The sequence below is a fragment of the Bufo bufo genome, chromosome 2, assembly GCF_905171765.1.
Source record: "Bufo bufo chromosome 2, aBufBuf1.1, whole genome shotgun sequence".
Lineage (NCBI taxonomy): Eukaryota > Metazoa > Chordata > Amphibia > Anura > Bufonidae > Bufo > Bufo bufo.
Genome location: NC_053390.1, coordinates 239,981,905 through 240,002,554, shown reverse-complemented (window position 1 = coordinate 240,002,554; position 20,650 = coordinate 239,981,905).

Below are 20,650 nucleotides of genomic sequence, written 5' to 3'. Positions count from 1 at the left end.
CGGTGTTCAGGAGCTACCTCCTCACCGGGAGTTTGACTGTCCCATTAACCTCATTCCCGGCGCCAAGCTGCCAAAAGCACGCCTCTACAATCTCTCACAACCGGAAAGAATCGCAATGCGAACTTATATCTCCGAGAGTCTCGAGAAGGGGCATATTCGTCCCTCAAAATCACCTGTGGCCGCGGGGTTTTTTTTTGTTAAAAAAAAAGATGGCTCTCTGAGACCTTGCATAGATTTTAGGGAGCTGAACCGTATCACGATTCGCGATCCCTATCCCCTTCCTCTGATCCCGGTCCTCTTCAACCAAATTGTTGGGGCCAAGGTGTTTTCCAAATTGGATTTGAGAGGCGCGTACAACCTGGTCAGGGTCAGAGAGGGGGATGAATGGAAAATGGCCTTTAATACCCCTAACGGGCATTTCGAGAATCTCGTTATGCCTTTCGGCCTGATGAATGCTCCGGCCGTCTTTCAGCATTTTGTTAATAGTATTTTCTACCATTTAATGGGGAAGTTTGTGTTGGTGTATCTTGATGATAAAGTCAAGGTTTGGTGGCTCTCTCACTGATAATACTCTGGAATAGGTGCACTGCCACACAGCACTCCCTGTTGCTGTTAGAATGTGAGTTGAATTGTGAAAAGGTTTGGCGTCACTCAATATCTGGCGTTGGTACAGACAGAAAGCAAATATGGTTTCAGAAAGTATTATTTAATACCTCACAACATGTTGTATAAAATGAATAAAAATGACATAAAACACACTAAAAATACACATATACCCTATTAGGACCACTATATTAGTTGGTATTCAATTGTCCTTATGAGTCATACACAGTCCATGATGGGTCATACGGTGATAACCAATGGGATGGATACAGTTAATGTTAGTAGGAGAGCACTATATCGATTGCAGGTTTACTTTACCACTCCTAGTAGTCAAATCGTTACTTGGCAGTGAGCCGCAGGAATCACTCCTGTTAGCCGTCCGGCTGTTTGGCTGTAAGCTGCAAAGACCTTTGGAGGCGTGGTTGACGATTCCCCGTATAGATGAGTATACTCTGACCTTTCAGGACCTGATGGTGGCGTCCCACGTGGTATCAGTCGGATAGGTCAGGTGACTCTTATTTCAAGCGGGGTTTTCAAATAGACATAAAGTTCATTTGTAGTTATAGGCGTCTTCCTTATCTTGTCCCACACTGTCTGCCGACCATACGCGTTTCGGGATGAAATCCCTTCCTCAGTGGTCGCTCAGTGTATCTTGATGATATTTTGATTTTTTCCCCTGATGTTCAGACCCATCAGGATCATCTTTTTCAGGTTCTGCAGATTCTGCGGGAAAATAAATTGTACGCCAAGCTGGAGAAATGTCTTTTTATGGTATCGGAGATTCAATTTCTGGGTTTTCTCCTCTCTGCTTCTGGTTTTCGCATGGATCCGGAGAAGGTCCGTGCTGTACTTGAGTGGGAGCTTCCTGAGAATCAGAAGGCATTGATGCGCTTTCTGGGTTTTGCGAACTATTACAGAAAGTTCATTTTGAATTATTCCTCTGTTGTCAAACCCCTTACTGACATGACAAAAAAGGGGGCGGATTTTTCCTCTTGGTCGGAGGAGGCGCTTGCAGCCTTTTCTAAGATTAAAGAGAGTTTTGCGTCTGCTCCCGTCTTGGTGCATCCCGATGTTTCCTTACCTTTTATTGTTGAGGTGGATGCTTCCGAGGTGGGTGTGGGTGCGGTTTTGTCCCAGGGCCCTTCTCCTGCCAAATGGCGACCCTGTGCCTTTTTCTCAAAAAAACTCTCCCCGGCAGAGAGAAACTATGATGTGGGAGATAGGGAGTTGTTGGCCATCAAGTTGGCTTTCGAGGAATGGCGCCATTGGTTGGAGGGGGCCAGGCACCCTATCACCGTTTTTACCGACCATAAGAATTTGGCATACTTGGAGTCGGCCAGGCGTATGAATCCGAGACAGGCCAGATGGTCTCTGTTCTTCTCCAGATTCAATTTTGTTGTTACATTCCGACCTGGGATAAAAAATGTGAAGGCTGATGCTCTCTCTCGCTGTTTTCCGGGAGGAGGAAACTCCGAGGACCCGGGTCCCATTTTGGCGGAGGGGATAGTTGTTTCTGCTCTATATTCCGATTTGGAGGCCGAGGTCCAGGCTGCCCAGACTGAGGCACCTGCCCGTTGTCCTTCTGGGAAGTTGTTCGTGCCTCCTGAGCTACGTCACAAACTCTTTAAGGAGCATCATGATACGGTTCTTGCTGGTCACCCCGGGAGTAGAGCCACGGTAGATCTCATTGCTCGGAGATTTTGGTGGCCAGCTCTTCGTAAGTCGGTGGAGGGTTTTGTGGCTGCTTGTGAGACGTGCGCTTGCGCTAAGGTCCCTCGTTCACGGCCTTCAGGTTCCCTTCTCCCGTTACCCATACCTTCCCGTCCTTGGACACACCTGTCCATGGACTTTATCACGGATCTTCCTCGTTCCTCGGGGAAGTCGGTGATCCTGGTGGTGGTGGACCGTTTTAGCAAGATGGCTCATTTCGTACCTTTTCCTGGTTTACCCAATGCTAAAACGTTGGCGCAAGCTTTTGTCGACCATATTGTTAAATTGCATGGCATTCCCTCTGATATTGTTTCCGATAGAGGCACGCAGTTTGTGTCCAGGTTCTGGAAGGCTTTCTGTTCTCGCCTGGGGGTTCGGCTGTCCTTCTCTTCTGCTTTTCACCCGCAGTCGAATGGTCAGACTGAGCGCCTCAATCATAATCTGGAGACATATTTGCGCTGTTTTCTGGCAGAGAACCAGGAGGATTGGTGTTCATTTCTCCCTCTTGCTGAGTTTGCTCTGAACAACCGTCGTCAGGAATCTTCTGATAAGTCACCATTCTTTGGTGCATATGGGTTCCATCCGCAGTTTGGGACATTCTCGGGAGGGGCTCTTTCTGGTTTACCTGAGGAGGAGAGATTTTCCTCGTCTTTGTCTACCATTTGGCAAAAGATTCAGAGTAATCTTAAAAAGATGAGTGAGAGGTATAGGCGTGTGGCTGATAAGAGACGTGTGCCTGGTCCGGACCTGAATGTAGGTGATCTGGTGTCGTTGTCTACAAGAAATATTAAACTAAAGGTTCCCTCCTGGAAATTGGGTCCCAAGTTTATTGGGCCTTATAAAATCTTGTCAGTCATCAATCCTGTTGCCTTCCGTCTTGATCTTCCACGGGTTTGGAAGATACATAATGTATTTCACAGATCTCTCTTAAAACCATATGTCCAGCCCACGGTACCCTCCTCTTTGCCTCCTCCTCCGATTTTGGTTGATGGCAATCTGGAGTTTGAGGTTTCCAGAATTGTGGACTCTCGCATTGTCCGCGGTTCTCTTCAGTACCTCGTTCATTGGAAGGGTTATGGTCCTGAGGAGAGGATGTGGGTTCCGGTGTCGGACATTAAAGCCACTCACCTCATCAGGGCATTTCATAGGGCTCATCCTGAGAAGGTGGGTCCTGGGTGTCCGGAGTCCACCCGTAGAGGGGGGGGGGTACTGTCACTACCAGAGCTTTGGGACGTTCTCACAGCTCTGTTTCTCCACCCCTGTGATGATGTCACTACTAGAGCTGGGAGGAGTTCTCACTGCTCTGTTTACTTTTGGTTTCCTTCCTCCCAGCTGTTCCTCATGCGTTTGATTTCCCTCTCTTTATATCACCCCTCCTCCTATTGTAGGGCGTGGATTATAGTTCTCATTTCAGTTGTAGCTCTTGCTTTAGTATCTTCACTTGTAGCTATCAGTTCTCTGGACCTGTGTTCTGCTGCAGCAAGCACTCCGGATATTGCCAGCTGTCCTTGGATCCGTCTTCTCTGCGGCTGCAACACCTTCAGCTAAGTGTACAGACATTGTTGTGTACCTGATTATTTTCTGACTGGATCTGAGGTGGCCACGGTTCCCTCCATATTCTGAGTAGGGCACCGGTGGCCGTGCCCCTTCCACTATTGTAGGGGTTACAGTGGTCATCAGTCTTAGGTACGTGGGCATGCCTCGTTCCGCCATTTGGATCCGGGCATGTGCTTTAGCAGCATAGGAAGAGCTTTGAGGGTCTGACAGGGGTCACCCTTTATCCTCCCTAGTTTGGGTCCGGTCAGTAGCTCTTTTACTGTGTATACTATTGTTGCTCACATACAGCCGTGAAAATAATACTTCCATGTGATGTTATTTGGATTAGACGGTTAATACCACGTGATTTCCAATACTTATAATCTTCAATTAACCTAAACTCTTTTAAATTGTTATTGTGCCAAAGTGGAGTAAAAAGTGTGGAGCTGCTTACACACAATATCTTTTTAGTTTTATTCCAGACCTTATCTAACGTGTCATTGATTAAACACTGTTTTTTTCATTTTCCCGTATGCCCAGTCTCCAGAATAGAAAAAATGTCTCCATATGGCCCCAAAAAGTCCCTTGACAGGATATTCAGCAGCGTTGCAGACTGGTGAACCTCCCCCCCCCCCGCCCCACCCACCACCTTATCTGAGCTGCAATGTAGTATCCCTGCAGGAATGGAAGGGAAAGCCCACCATCCCTCTCAGAGAGACAAAGATATTCTTGCTTGATCCTGACCCTTCCCCTCCCCCAGATTAGCTCATTTAGCAATCTATCTAGCAGCCCAAAAAAAGAATCATCAATCCATATAGGACATGCTATCAAGGGGTATAGGGCAATACGGAGGACCACCATCCTTACCAGTGCAATCCTTTCTGCCTGTGACAGAGGCAACTTCTGCCAAGTTCGAATCTTTTCCTTCACCTTATTAATCATGGGAGTTATATTTAAGAGGTTATATCTAGTCAAATCTGCGCCAATTCTAATACCCAGATATCGGATAGAGTCGGTGAGGCCAAGTGGCCTAATACATAATACTCCATCAGGGGGAGTTCGGACTAGGGGGAGGAGTTCAGACTTATCCCAGTTCACTTTATAGCCTGATAAGGCCCCATATTCTTCCAGAATATTAATCAAGGGTTGGACGCCCTTCCATCCCTGCCTCAAAAAGACAAGGATGTCGTCCGCATACAGACTAATTTTATCTTCTTCTCCTCTCCCTCCAAAGCCTATGATCTCTTTAGACTGTCTGATTCTGCATGCAAGAGGCTCTAAGACCAGGGCGAATATCAAAGGTGAAAGGGGACATCCATGACGGGTGCCTCGCTGTAGGGGGAACTGTTCTGAATCAATCCCATTTATCTTAACGCTGGCCGTGGATCCAGAGTATAGCAGCTGTATCCATTTAGTGAAATGTTCACCCAAGTTCATTCTGGTCAGGGTTCCCCATAGGAAGGGCCACTCCACCCTGTCAAAAGCCTTCTTGGCATCCAAAGACAGAATGGAGCGGTCCTCCCCGTCCCCGACATATATGTTAAGAAAGGCTCTACGGATATTAGATTGTATATTTCGTTTTGGGATAAACCCCGTCTGATCCGGATGGATCAGACAGTGTATAACCCACCTCAACCTATTAGCAAGCAGTTTGGCGAGTATTTTGGAATCGGTATTGAGTAATGAAATTGGACGATAAGATCCAACTTCGGTCTTATCTTTATCCTTTTTCTGAATTAGAGAAATGGAGGCCTCCCTCAAGGAGGGAGGGAGTGAGCCATTCTTCCAAGATTCATTAAGCATCTGAAGGAGAAGAGGCAATATCTTTTTATGGTGTACTCTATATACAGTCATGTGAAAAAATTAGGACACCCTTTGAAAGCATGTGGTTTTTTGTAACATTTTTAATAAATGGTTATTTCATCTCCGTTTCAACAATACAGAGAGATTAAAGTAATCCAACTAAACAAAGAAAACTGAAGAAAAGTCTTTTCAAGATCTTCTGTAAATGTCATTCTACAAAAATGCCTATTCTAACTGAGGAAAAAGATAGGACACCCTCACATGTATTCCCTCTTAAATTGGCTCAGATCTCACACCAGGTGCACATAATTAGTAGATCGTTACTCTGCATGTTGAATGAGGCTTGCCCTATTTAAACCTCAGACATTTAGTTTGGTGTGCTCCTGACTGTTGAAGTGAGAGTGAGCACCATGGTGAGAGCAAAAGAGCTGTCAGAGGACTTCAGAAAAAAGATTGTAGCAGCCTATGAGTCTGGGAAGGGATTTAAAAAGATCTCAAAAGATTTTGAAATCAGCCATTCCACTGTCCGGAAGATAGTCTACAAGTGGAGGGCTTTCAAAACAACTGCCAACATGCCCAGGACTGGTCGCCCCAGCAAGTTCACCCCAAGAGCAGACCGCAAGATGCTAAAAGAGGTCTCAAAAAAACCCTAAAGTGTCATCTCGAGAACTACAGCAGGCTCTGGCTACTGTTGATGTAGAAGTACATGCCTCTACAATCAGAAAGAGACTGTACAAGTTTAACTTGCATGGGAGGTGTGCAAGGAGGAAACCTTTGCTTTCCAAGAGAAACATCGAGGCCAGACTGACATTTGCCAGAGATAAAGTTGACAAAGACCAGGACTTCTGGAATAATGTTTTTTGGACAGATGAGTCCAAAATTGAATTATTTGGACACAACAGCAGAGGACATGTTTGGCGTAAACCAAACACAGCATTCCAAGAAAAGAACCTCATACCAACTGTGAAGCATGGAGGTGGAAGTGTCATGGTTTGGGGCTGCTTTGCTGCAGCAGGACCTGGTCAGCTCACCATCATAGAATCCACGATGAATTCTACTGTGTATCAGAAGGTGCTTGAAGAACATGTGAGACCATCAGTTAGAAAATTAAAGCTGAAGCGGAACTGGACCATGCAACATGACAATGACCCAAAACATACTAGTAAATCAACCAAAGATTGGCTGAAAAAGAAGAAATGGAGAGTCCTGGAATGGCCAAGTCAAAGTCCAGATTTGAATCCCATTGAGATGCTGTGGGGTGACTTGAAAAGGGCTGTACGTGCAAGAAACCCCTCAAACATCTCACAGCTGAAAAAGTTCTGCATTGAGGAGTGGGGTAAAATTTCCTCAGACCGATGTCGAAGACTGGTAGATGGCTACAAGAACCGTCTCACTGCAGTTATTTCAGCCAAAGGAGGTAACACTCGCTATTAGGGGCAAGGGTGTCCTATCTTTTTCCTCAGTTAGAATAGGCATTTTTGTAGAATGACATTTACAGAAGATCTTGAAAAGACTTTTCTTCAGTTTTCTTTGTTTAGTTGGATTACTTTAATCTCTCTGTATTGTTGAAACGGAGATGAAATAACCATTTATTAAAAATGTTACAAAAAACCACATGCTTTCAAAGGGTGTCCTAATTTTTTCACATGACTGTATTTTAAAAGGCAGGCCGTCTCGGCCCCGCCCTGTATTATTTTTTATACTATCTACCGTAACCTCCAATTCTGCAAGAGTTATTGGCGAATTTAATTTAGTACAGTCTTGGTCGGAGAGGCAAGGGCGTCCCACTTTGTCAAAAAAAATGAACCGGGGCTCCACCCCGAGATCCGACTGGTATAATTTAGTAAAGTATTCTGTAAAGGTGGATTTGATATTAGGGTAGTCATTAGTTAAGGCGCCAGAAGGTAACTTAATTAGCTTTATCAGAGTTTGGGTCTTTTGATTAGCAACTACAGATGCCAGCAATCTGCCCATTTTCCCTTTTTCAAAAAAAGCACGCTGTCCTGCAAAAAAGATCTCATGTTGCGCTTTTTCGTATAAAAAGGTCTGATGTTCCCTCTTAGCATCTATTAATAATAGTCGGACGTTTTCCCTGCTCTGTCTGGCCAACTCTGCCTCCAAAGCCTCAACCCTCTCTGCCAATTCTTTTTCCGTCTTGACGTATTCCGCCCTTTTTTTTAATCCTCTTACAGTATACCCCTCTTATCATGGCCTTCAGCGAGTCCCACACAAAATGTATATGTGTGGATCCGTAGTTTAGTGCCAAAAATTCTGAAATATCCTCCCCAATACTTTCTTGGTCCCCAACCAGATGTATCCAGTGTGGATTTAACCTGAAAGGTTTTCTGCTCTTTTGCGCAAAATCAACCATTGATAACAACATTGGAGTATGGTCGGATATACCATGTGGCTCATACTTCATTTCTTGTATCCGTTCCAAAAGTCCTGGGGTCGCCAGGGATATATCTATCCTAGACATGACCCTGCAGGATCTGCTAAAACAGGAGAAGGCACTTTTTTTTTCCATATAGAGACTGCCACACATCTATAAGGCCCAGCTCCTGGCAGATCCTGCTAAGTGCTGTAGGCTGATCGCTTACACTCCCCCCTCCACTAATCCCAGATACCCTATCCTTATTATCCATAACGGCATTGAAATCTCCCTGAACTAATATGGGACATGGGTCCCATTTACTAATATATTCCGCAAGTTTTCTCAGCACTTCGGAAGAAAGGGGGGGGGGGGGGGGAATATATACAAACGCAAGCACGCACACCAGTCCCATCCATCGGCCATATAGAAATACAAATCTACCTTCTTTATCGATCCATTGATCATATGGATCGTAATCCACATTTCTGTGAATGTAGACACTTACTCCCCGCGAATAGGCCGAATAGTGTACTGCGTCCAGGACTTTTGCATATAGTGCATTCTTTCAGCAGTTAAATGGGTCTTCAGCAGCCCCACGATGGCAGGTAAATGTCTAAAGATGGTATCATAGACCACCCTCCGCTTAAGTTTGTCCGCCAGTCCGCGGACATTCCATGTCAAAATGCATGCCATTTACCCTAAACTGGAGGGTGGTCCATACCATCCGCTCTCCTCCTGACTCTATATTGGATCCCGCAGCAGTGAAACAACCCTTCCCACCCCGACCCCCCCTTCCCATGGTGCACGAGGCAATTAAGACCCATGCTCCTCTTACACATCGCCTAGGCATCCTACCCCCCCCTCACACCCCCAACCCCCCCTCTCCTCCCCTCATCCCTCACACTTTCTTACCCGCTATATATGCAGTAAAAAAAAACAGCCTAATCCCCAAGACAAAATGGCGGCTTTTACATGAATAATTCATATTTGGCCATAAAGGGAAAGAAAAGTAAGAGAAGGAGAGCAAGCACCGCACAGCAGGTGTTCATATCGCATATCCCCCTGGCGTTCAACCAAGCAAAAGCCTCCTCAGAGCTTGCGAAGATGGAGACAGAATCATTATATACTATTCTTAATTTGGCCGGGAATAGCATCAAATATTTGATATTAGCATTAATAAGAAGTTTCTTAATCTCCTCGAATTGCCTTCTTTTAAGCTGGGTAGAGAAGGAATAGTCAGGGTAGATCGAAATTTTATTTCCATTATACACCAAATCGCCTAGCTCTCTTTTTCGGCGTAATATTTTTTCTCGGTCACTAAAGCACAGAATTTTAGCAAGAAGGCCGCGTGGAGGGGCGCCAGGGGGCGGCCTTTTGTTTGGAGCTCTATGTGCTCGTTCAACCATAAATAATGATGAAAAGGACTCTCGGCTCAGGGAGTCCCCCAACCATTTCTGTATAAATCCCCCTGGGTCGTCCCCCTCTGATCCTTCAGGGAAGCCTATCAGTCGGATGTTCCCCCTACGTGACCTATCCTCTAAGTCGGTAAATTTTTCTTTGAGGGCCCTATGCTCTAAATCAATCCTTTCAATTTTTTTTTCCCATTGAGGAGACTTCATTTTTAGTGACAGTTAAGGATTGTTTCGTTTCATTTACGCTGAAGCGAAGTTTGTCCATATCGTCCCTGAGGAGAGAGATGTCAGTTTGCATAGAGCATACGGTAGTTGTTAGTGTTCCTAAGGTTTGATTAGTAATTTTAAAGGTGTCCAAAATGTCCCCCAGTTTTTGCTCAATTGTTTCCATATGCGAGTGGATCCGGGTATCCGTGTCTTCCTTATCACTATAATCTGAAGGCATTACGGTTTTTCTGGGCTCTTCCTTTTCCTCTTGACGGGCATTAGGTTTCAATGTACCTCTTGTTTTTGTAGGGGAGGATCTTAAATACCTCTCTATATTGGGTCTAGGGCTTTTATTTTCTGACCCTTTTGGGGACGTATGGCCCACAGATTTCCTGTTTGGAGCTTTAGGGGCCATATTCACACCTTTGGACGGCCGCAATAATCTATAATGGTAACTGCGCGGTCTGGCCTAGGTCTCGGTAGTTCCGCCCGACTCCACGACTCTTTCAGAGTGTCCCTTTAGATGTAATAGTGGGTCCCTCTAACTAAAACCAGAGAGTAAAATCGTACTCCATAATCGTGCAGAGGTGTTACTTTGTTAGTATTGTTAAGGGGTTACCCACGGTAACTTCGCAGTTAAAGACCCTTTTTTTTTTTGTGGTTATTAAGTTAGTTAGATATTAATAGCAATATTGAACAATCAGCCGGGTGACTTTCACCCTACTTGCCCATCCTAAGCTTGGTCAGTCCATAGATTCCGATCCGTAAATGGCTCCAGGTTGCAGACAATGGATGCGGTTCCACTCTTCGGTATCTCAGGGTTCTGCTGTCCTATAGATAACACGGGAAGATTATATTCATAGGGGCTCACCACTCCAGCAGTGCAGTTATCTCATCCCCTTGCTGGTGGGTTTCGTCCATACCGCCGGATTAATGCTTCCCCAAGGGGATACGGCACAGAGACCTGCTGCAGTGCACTCTCACCGCACACAGCCGGTCACCTCCACCCTCCTGGGGCTCTTTAGAGATTCCTGTGTATTGCTGGCCGGCCACAGTGCACTCCCACAGCACGCCACGCTCAATCAGCAGAGAACCCACCGCCGGTCAAATCCACAGGGCACCAGGTGGAGCGCCGATTCCAGGATCCAGACACACACACAGAAGGCGGCACTCCAGTCAACCCAGCGGCCCATCACGCCGCTCATCAATCAGTTATGGCAGAGGAGCAGGAGGGAGAAAAAGCCACACAGGGGCAGCGCCTCAGTCAGCCCAGCGGCCCAGCACCAACTCCACGCCGCACATCGATCAGCCGCATCAAGAAAGCGTGGCGGGAGAGAGGTCGGGCGGTCAGAGGTAGGAGGGGGGCGGAGCCCGCAGCACGCTCACATCATGCTGCACGCCAGCAACTGATACTTGTTTTGTAGATTTAACGCTGTGTTCTTTATCATAACGTGGCTGTGAGAAACCTATTTCATTTTAAGTAAAGTCAGGATAGGTTTTATTTAAAGCTATTTGATTTGGCATACCATATTATGCCAAATTAATAGCTTGATGTGCTATCCAGTATTTGTACAGTTTTCATCTTCTTGGTATACTGTGGTCTCAACTGCACCTTGATGCACTCTACTGATCACCAGCCTGAAAAAATGGGCTTGTTAGTATTCGGCTTCCTTCCCAAATAATAAGTAATTTGTCAGTTTGGAGAATTCTAGATGATGACTCAGGTTCAGTAACTCTTTTGTTTCAATAGTTTTTATTGAGTTTATCAATAGAAAAATAAAAAGAACATAAAGCCTCGGGCATTCCCGATTGGCAAACAATAATGTAAAACAAAGAAACATTCTTCATTCGCAGAAATCAATATTCATTACAGATAATTATACATCAAAGAAAAAATGTGGGGGATTCAGTCAGCACAACCCTGTATGCAGGTGCACATCGCTATGGCGAAATACACATACAAACTTAAAACATAAATGCAATAGCGCTCTGCAACCAGCACTCTGCCCTGCCTCTATGCTGGATGTTGAATGAGGCATTGGTGTACATTTTGGCGAAAGCGTAATAAGCCACTCACCACGTCAAGGTCGCCTCTATGAGTGGTCCATAATAGGGATGAGCGAACCCGAACTGTATAGTAAAAGTCCGTGTTCGGTGTTCGGCGCTTTCTTGGCGCTTTTTGAAAGGCTGCAAAGCAGCCAATCAACAAGCGTCATACTACTTGCCCCAAGAGGCCATCACAGCCTTGCCTACTATTGGCATGGCTGTGATTGGCCAGTGCAGCATGTGACCCAGCCTCTATATAAGCTTGGGTCACATTGCGCTGCACGTCACTCTGCTGATTGAAGCATAGGGAGAGGTTGCAGCTGCGACGTTAGGGCGAGATTAGGCAGTGATTAACTCCTCCAAAAGACTTCATTCTGTGATCGATCTGCAGCTGTGGATCATTGAAGTGCTAATATTGACTTGCTCACTTTTTTGAGGCTGCCCAGAGCGTTTTTAGATCACTTTTTTTCTGGGGTGATCGGCGGCCATTTTGTGACTTGTGGTGCGCCAGCACAAGCTATCACCAAGTGTATTTAACCATCAATAGTGTGGTTATTTTGTGCTATATCCTACATCAGCTGCAGGCTGAGCCTGTGTCACCGAAGTGCATTTAACCATCAACAGTCTGGTTATTTTTTGGCCATATACTACATAAGCTGCAGGCTGAGCCTGTGTCACCGAAGTGCATTTAACCATCAACAGTCTGATTATTTTTTGGCCATATACTGCATCTGGTGCAGTCTGAGCCTGTGTCACCTAAGTGCATTTAACCATCAACAGTGTGGTTATTTTTTGGCCATATACTACATCAGGGGCAAGTTGAGCCTGTCACCCAGCGCCTAAAAAATAGACCTGACATTTCTATTCAACCAAATCTGTACTGTTTTAGCTGGTCAATTTATTTGTAGTGACCGTAAAAGCACACTTTTTGTTCTGGGTTGAAAAACTATTCCCAAATTTGCCATTCTCAAAATAACTAGTTTCTGGTATTTGAGGCCTACTTGAAATCTATCCCAAAAAGGATATCTTACATTGAAGGTACTGATAGTGTCATTCAGAAAAACCTAAGACACACGCTACCGTGCAGATAGAAGTCTGATTCTGAGATTAAACCTTAACCTGTCACACAGTGCAAAAAAAAACAGGTCTCACATTTCTATTCCCAAATTTGCCATTCTCAAAATTGTGGTGAACGGGAACAATGAGGAAAACATCTAATAAGGGACGCGGACGTGGACATGGTCGTGGTGGTGTTAGTGGACCCTCTGGTGCTGGGAGAGGACGTGGCCGTTCTGCCACAGCCACACGTCCTAGTGTACCAACTACCTCAGGTCCCAGTAGCCGCCAGAATTTACAGGGATATTTGGTGGGGCCCAATGCCGTTCTAAGGATGGTAAGGCCTGAGCAGGTACAGGCATTAGTCAATTGGATGTCGCCGACAGTGCATCCAGCACGTTCACATTATCTCCCACCCAGTCTTCTGCAGAAAGCGCACAGATGGCGCATGAAAACCAAGCCCATCAGTCTGTCACATCACCCCCATGCATATCAGGGAAACTGTCTGAGCCTCAAGTTATGCAGCAGTCTCTTATGCTGTTTGAAGACTCTGCTGCCAGGGTTTTTCCAAGGGCATCCACCTAGCTCTTCACCAGGGGTGGAAGAGATAGAATGCACTAACGCACAACCACTTATAATTCCTGATGATGAGGACATGGGAATACAACCTCAGCACGTCTCTGATGATGACGAAACACAGGTGCCAACTGCTGCGTCTTTCTGCAGTGTGCAGACTGAACAGGAGGTCAGGGATCAAGACTGGGTGGAAGACGATGCAGGGGACGATGAGGTCCTAGACCCCACATGGAATGAAGGTCGTGCCACTGACTTTCACAGTTCGGAGGAAGAGGCAGTGGTGAGACCGAGCCAACAACGTAGCAAAAGAGGGAGCAGTGGGCAAAATCAGAACACCCGCCGCCAAGAGACTCCGCCTGCTACTGACCGCCGCCATCTGGGACCGAGCACCCCAAAGGCAGCTTCAAGGAGTTCCCTGGCATGGCACTTCTTCAAACAATGTGCTGACGACAAGACCCGAGTGGTTTGCATGCTGTGCCATCAGAGCCTGAAGCGAGGCATTAACGTTCTGAACCTTAGCACAACCTGCATGACCAGGCACCTGCATGTAAAGCATGAACTGCAGTGGAGTAAACACCTTAAAAACAAGGAAGTCACTCAGGCTCCCCCTGCTGCCTCTTCTGCTGCTGCCGCCTCGGCCTCTTCTGCTGCTGCCGCCGCCTCGGCCTCTTCTGCTGCTGCTGCCGCCACCTCGGCCTCTTCCTCTGCCTCTGGAGGAACGTTGGCACCTGCCGCCCAGCAAACAGGGGATGTACCACCAACACCACCACCTGCGTCACCAAGCATCTCAACCATGTCACACGGCAGTGTTCAGCTCTCCATCTCACAAACATTTGAGAGAAAGCGTAAATTCCCAACTAGCCACCCTCGATCCCTGGCCCTGAATGCCAGCATTTGTAAACTACTGGCCTATGAAATGCTGTCATTTAGCCTGGTGGACACACACAGCTTCAAACAGCTCATGTCGCTTGCTGTCACACAGTATGTTGTTCCCAGCCGCCACTACTTCTCCAAGAGAGCCGTGCCTTCCCTGCACAAACAAGTGTCCGATAAAATCAAGTGTGCACTGCGCAACGCCATCTGTGGCAAGGTCCACCTAACCACAGATACGTGGACCAGTAAGCACGGCCAGGGACGCTATATCTCCCTAACTGCACACTGGGTAAATGTAGTGGCTGCTGGGCCCCAGGCGGAGAGCTGTTTGGCGCAAGTCCTTCCGCCGCCAAGGATCGCAGGGCAACATTCTTTGCCTCCTGTCTCCTCCTCCTCCTCCTACTCAGCTTCCTCCTCCTCTTCTTCCACCTGCTCATCCAGTCAGCCACACACCTTCACCACCAACTTCATCACAGCCCGGGGTAAACGTCAGCAGGCCATTCTGAAACTCATATGTTTGGGGGACAGGCCCCACACCGCACAGGAGTTGTGGCGGGGTATAGAACAACAGACCGACGAGTGGTTGCTGCCGGTGAGCCTCAAGCACGGCCTGGTGGTGTGCGATAATGGGCGAAATCTTGTTGCAGCTCTGGGACTAGCCGGTTTGACGCACATCCCTTGCCTGGCGCATGTGCTGAATTTGGTGGTGCAGAAGTTCATTCGCAACTACCCCGACATGTCAGAGCTGCTGCATAAAGTGCGGGCCGTCTGTTCGCGCTTCCGGCGTTCACACCCTGCCGCTGCTCGCCTGTCTGCGCTACAGCGTAACTTCGGCCTTCCCGCTCACCGCCTCATATGCGACGTACCCACCAGGTGGAACTCCACCTTGCATATGCTGGACAGACTGTGCGAGCAGCAGCAAGCCATAGTGGAGTTTCAGCTGCAGCACGCACGGGTCACTCGCACGGTGGATCAGACACACTTCACCACCAATGACTGGGCCTCCATACGAGACCTGTGTGCCCTGTTGCGCTGTTTCGAGTACTCCACCAACATGGCCAGTGGCGATGACGCCGTTATCAGCGTTACAATACCACTTCTATGTCTCCTTGAGAAAACACATAGGGCGATGATGGAAGAGGAGGTGGCCCAGGAGGAAGAGGGGTCATTTTTAGCACTTTCAGGCCAGTCTCTTCGAAGTGACTCAGAGGGAGGTTTTTTGCAACACCAGAGGCCAGGTACAAATGTGGCCAGACAGGGCCCACTACTGGAGGACGAGGAGGATGAGGAAGAGGAGGAGGTGGAGGAGGATGAGGATGAAGTATCTTCACAGCGGGGTGGCACCCAAAACAGCTCGGGCCCATCACTGGTGCGTGGCTGGGGGGAAACACAGGACGATGACGATACGCCTCCCACAGAGGACAGCTTTTCCTTACCTCTGGGCAGCCTGGCACACATGAGCGACTACATGCTGCAGTGCCTGCGCAACGACAGCAAAGTTGCCCACATTTTAACGTGTGCGGACTACTGGGTTGCCACCCTGCTGGATCCCCGGTACAAAGACAATGTGCCCACCTTACTTCCTACACTGGAGCGTGATAGGAAGATGCGCGAGTACAAGCGCACGTTGGTAGACGCGCTACTGAGAGCATTCCCAAATGTCACAGGGGAACCAGTGGAAGCCCAAGGCGAAGGCAGAGTAGGAGCAAGAGGTCGCCAACGCAGCTGTGTCACGGCCAGCTCCTCTGAGGGCAGGGTTAGCATGGCAGAGATGTGGAAAAGTTTTGTCACCACGCCACAGCTAACTGCACCACCACCTGATACGGAACCTGTTAGCAGGAGGCAACATTTCACTAACATGGTGGAACAGTACCTGTGCACACCCCTCCACGTACTGACTGATGGTTCGGCCCCATTCAACTTCTGGGTCTCCAAATTGTCCACGTGGCCAGAGCTAGCCTTTTATGCCTTGGAGGTGCTGGCCTGCCCGGCGGCCAGCGTTTTGTCTGAACGTGTATTCAGCACGGCAGGGGGCGTCATTACAGACAAACGCAGCCGCCTGTCTACAGCCAATGTGGACAAGCTGACGTTCATAAAAATGAACCAGGCATGGATCCCACAGGACCTGTCCATCCCTTGTGCAGATTAGATATTAACTACCTCCCCTTAACAATATATTATTCTACTCCAGGGCAATTCCTCATTCAATACTATTTTTCATTTCATTTTACCAATATATTGCGGGGCAACCCAAAGTTGAATGAACCTCTCCTCTGTCTGGGTGCCGGGGCCTAAATGTGTGACAGTGGCCTGTTCCAGTGGTGGGTGACGTGAAGCCTGATTCTCTGCTATGACATGAAGACAGATTCTGTGCTGACATAAGGCCAGATTCTCTGTTACGGGACCGCTCTCCTCTGTCTGGGTGCCGGGGCCCAAATGTGTGACAGTGGCCTGTTCCAGTGGTGGGTGACGTGAAGCCTGATTCTCTGCTATGACATGAAGACAGATTCTGTGCTGACATGAAGCCAGATTCTCTGTTACGCGACCTCTCTCCTCTGCCTGGGTGCCGGGGCCTAAATATGTGACAGTGGCCTGTTCCAGTGGTGGGTGACGTGAAGCCTGATTCTCTGCTATGACATGAATACAGATTCTGCGCTGACATAAGGCCAGATTCTCTGTTACGGGACCGCTCTCCTCTGTCTGGGTGCCGGGGCCTAAATGTGTGACAGTGGCCTGTTCCAGTGGTGGGTGACGTGAAGCCTGATTCTCTGCTATGACATGAAGACAGATTCTGTGCTGACATAAGGCCAGATTCTCTGTTACGCGACCTCTCTCCTCTGCCTTGGTGCCGGGGCCTAAATGTGTGACAGTGGCCTGTTCCAGTGGTGGGTGACGTGAAGCCTGATTCTCTGCTATGACATGAATACAGATTCTGCGCTGACATAAAGCCAGATTCTCTGTTACGGGACCGCTCTCCTCTGTCTGGGTGCCGGGGCCTAAATGTGTGACAGTGGCCTGTTCCAGTGGTGGGTGACGTGAAGCCTGATTCTCTGCTACGACATGAAGACAGATTCTGTGCTGACATAAGGCCAGATTCTCTGTTACGTGACCTCTCTCCTCTGCCTGGGTGCCTGGGCCTAAATGTGTGACAGTGGCCTGTTCCAGTGGTGGGTGACGTGAAGCCTGATTCTCTGCTATGACATGAAGACTTATTCTGTGCTGATATGAAGCCAGATTCTCTGTTACGCGACCTCTCTCCTCTGCCTGGGTGCCTGGGCCTAAATGTGTGACAGTGGCCTGTTCCAGTGGTGGGTGACGTGAAGCCTGATTCTCTGCTATGACATGAAGACAGATTCTGTGCTGACATAGAAGCCAGATTCTCTGTTACGGGACCGCTCTCCTCTGTCTGGGTGCCGGGGCCTAAATGTGTGACAGTGGCCTGTTCCAGTGGTGGGTGACGTGAAGCCTGATTCTCTGCTATGACATGAAGACAGATTCTGTGCTGAAATAAGGCCAGATTCTCTGTTACCCGACCTCTCTCCTCTGCCTGGGTGCCTGGGCCTAAATGTGTGACAGTGGCCTGTTCCAGTGGTGGGTGACGTGAAGCCTGATTCTCTGCTATCACATGAAGACTTATTCTGTGCTGACATGAAGCCAGATTCTCTGTTACGCGACCTCTCTCCTCTGCCTGGGTGCCTGGGCCTAAATATGTGACAGTGGCCTGTTCCAGTGGTGGGTGACGTGAAGCCTGATTCTCTGCTATGACATGAATACAGATTCTGCGCTGACATAAGGCCAGATTCTCTGTTACGGGACCGCTCTCCTGTGTCTGGGTGCCAGGGCCTAAATGTGTGACAGTGGCCTGTTCCAGTGGTGGGTGACGTGAAGCCTGATTCTCTGCTATGGCATGAAGACAGATTCTGTGCTGACATAAGGCCAGATTCTCTGTTACGCGACCTCTCTCCTCTGCCTGGGTGCCTGGGCCTAAATGTGTGACAGTGGCCTGTTCCAGTGGTGGGTGACGTGAAGCCTGATTCTCTGCTATGACATGAAGACAGATTCTGCGCTGACGTAAGGCCAGATTCTCTGTTACGGGACCGCTCTCCTCTGTCTGGGTGCCGGGGCCTAAATGTGTGACAGTGGCCTGTTCCAGTGGTGGGTGACGTGAAGCCTGATTCTCTGCTATGACATGAAGACAGATTCTGTGCTGACATAAGGCCAGATTCTCTGTTACGGGACCGCTCTCCTCTGTCTGGGTGCCGGGGCCTAAATTTTTGACAGTGGCCTGTTCCAGTGGTGGGTGACGTGAAGCCTGATTCTCTGCTATGACATGAAGACAGATTCTGTGCTGACATAAGGCCAGATTCTCTGTTACGCGACCTCTCTCCTCTGCCTGGGTGCCTGGGCCTAAATGTGTGACAGTGGCTTGTTCCAGTGGTGGGTGACGTGAAGCCTGATTCTCTGCTATGACATGAACACAGATTGTGCTGACTTAAGGCCAGATTCTCTGTAACGGGACCGCTCTCCTCTGTCTGGGTGCCGGGGCCTAAATGTGTGACAGTGGCCTGTTCCAGTGGTGGGTGACGTGAAGCCTGATTCTCTGCTATGACATGAAGACAGATTCTGTGCTGAAATAAGGCCAGATTCTCTGTTACCCGACCTCTCTCCTCTGCCTGGGTGCCTGGGCCTAAATATGTGACAGTGGCCTGTTCCAGTGGTGGGTGTTAAGGTTACCTGCACAATTGCTTGTAGAGGTTACTCGAAGAGGGGAAGGAGTCCAATGGCAGCGACACAGGAACAGAGGAGCGCGGAAACAGAGTGGATGAATGATCCAGATATGCAGGAATGGCGGTGGCTCAATGGACCCGATAAGGTGCACGTGGTAGATGAGTGCCGAAGAACGAGGAAGGCAAGAGAGTAGTCAGGCAGTCCTGGGTCGGTACACGGGATGGCAGGTACAAGGATTCAGGATGAGGCAGGAGAGTAGTCAAATGGAGGCAGAGTTCGGTACACGAGATGGCAGGTGCAAGGATTCAGGATGAGGCAGGAGAGTAGTCGATGGAGGCAGAGTTCGGTACACGAGCAGGTTAGCAGACAAAATACTGAGAGGCTGAAGCAAGACTAAGGCTGAGATAGCTCAATAATCTGGCAAGGGAGGAAGTGACATGGTCTTCCTTAAATAGGGCGTACACAGATCTGATTGGTCAAAACCAAAAGCAGGAACATTCAGGTCAAAGAGGGGGTTCAAAAAAGTAACAGAAACTGTCCAGGAAGCTCTGTGGTCTAGTGAGCAAGGCTACAGCCTAGGATGCCGGAGTCTCCCGGTTCGATCCCTGACAGTGGGTGACGTGAAGCCTGATTCTCTGCTATGACATGAAGACTTATTCTGTGCTGACATGAAGCCAGATTCTCTGTTACGCGATCTCTCTCCTCTGCCTGGGTGCCTGGGCCTAAATATGTGACAGTGGCCTGTTCCAGTGGTGGGTGACGTGAAGCCTGATTCTCTGCTATGACATGAAGACAGATTCTGCGCTGACATAAGGCCATATTCTCTGTTACGGGACCGCTCTCCTCTGTCTGAGTGCCGGGGCCTAAATGTGTGACAGTGGCCTGTTCCAGTGGTGGGTGACGTAAAGCCTGATTCTCTGCTATGACATGAAGACTGATTCTGTGCTGACATAAAAGCCAGATTCTCTGCTATGGCATGAAGAGACTGATTCTGTGCTGACATGAAGCCAGATTCTTTGCTATGGCATGAAGAGACTGATTCTCTGCTGACGTGAAGCCAGATTCTCTGCTATGGGACCTCTGTCCAATTGATATTGGTTCATTTTTATTTTTTTTATTTTTATTTTAATTCATTTCCCTATCCACATTTGTTTGCAGGGGATTTACCTACATGTTGCTGCCTTTTGCAGCGCTCTAGCTCTTTCCCGGGCTGTTTTACAGCCTTTTTAGTGCCCAAAAGTTCGGGTCCCCATTGACTTCAATGGGGTTCGGGTTCGGGACGAAGTTCGGTTCGAGTTCGGATCCCGAACCCGAACATTTCCGGGAAGTTCGGCCGAACTTCTCGAACCCGAACATCCAGGTGTTCGCTCAACTCTAGTCCCTAACACTAGTTCCTACCTGTTTATGGGCCATGATAGCCACACAAAGTCCAGGTAGCGCAGGTACAGCATGCACGCCAGGCACACTCTGCTTTTAACCCCGTCCGGTGCCGTGACAGCTTTCATCGGATCCAGGGATGCAAGTACCAACATGCATGCTGAGCCCACTATATACTTCTCCTGGAGCCAAATGGCCACTGGTAGGCGCTATAAAAGTAGACCCAGTTTTATACTGACTTTAAAACCAGCCTCCAGGGCAGACTAACTGATCAGGTGTGCATGACTGCATGGAGATCGCCACACCTCCAATATATACTACAAAGAAAAAATGTGGGGGATTCAGTCAG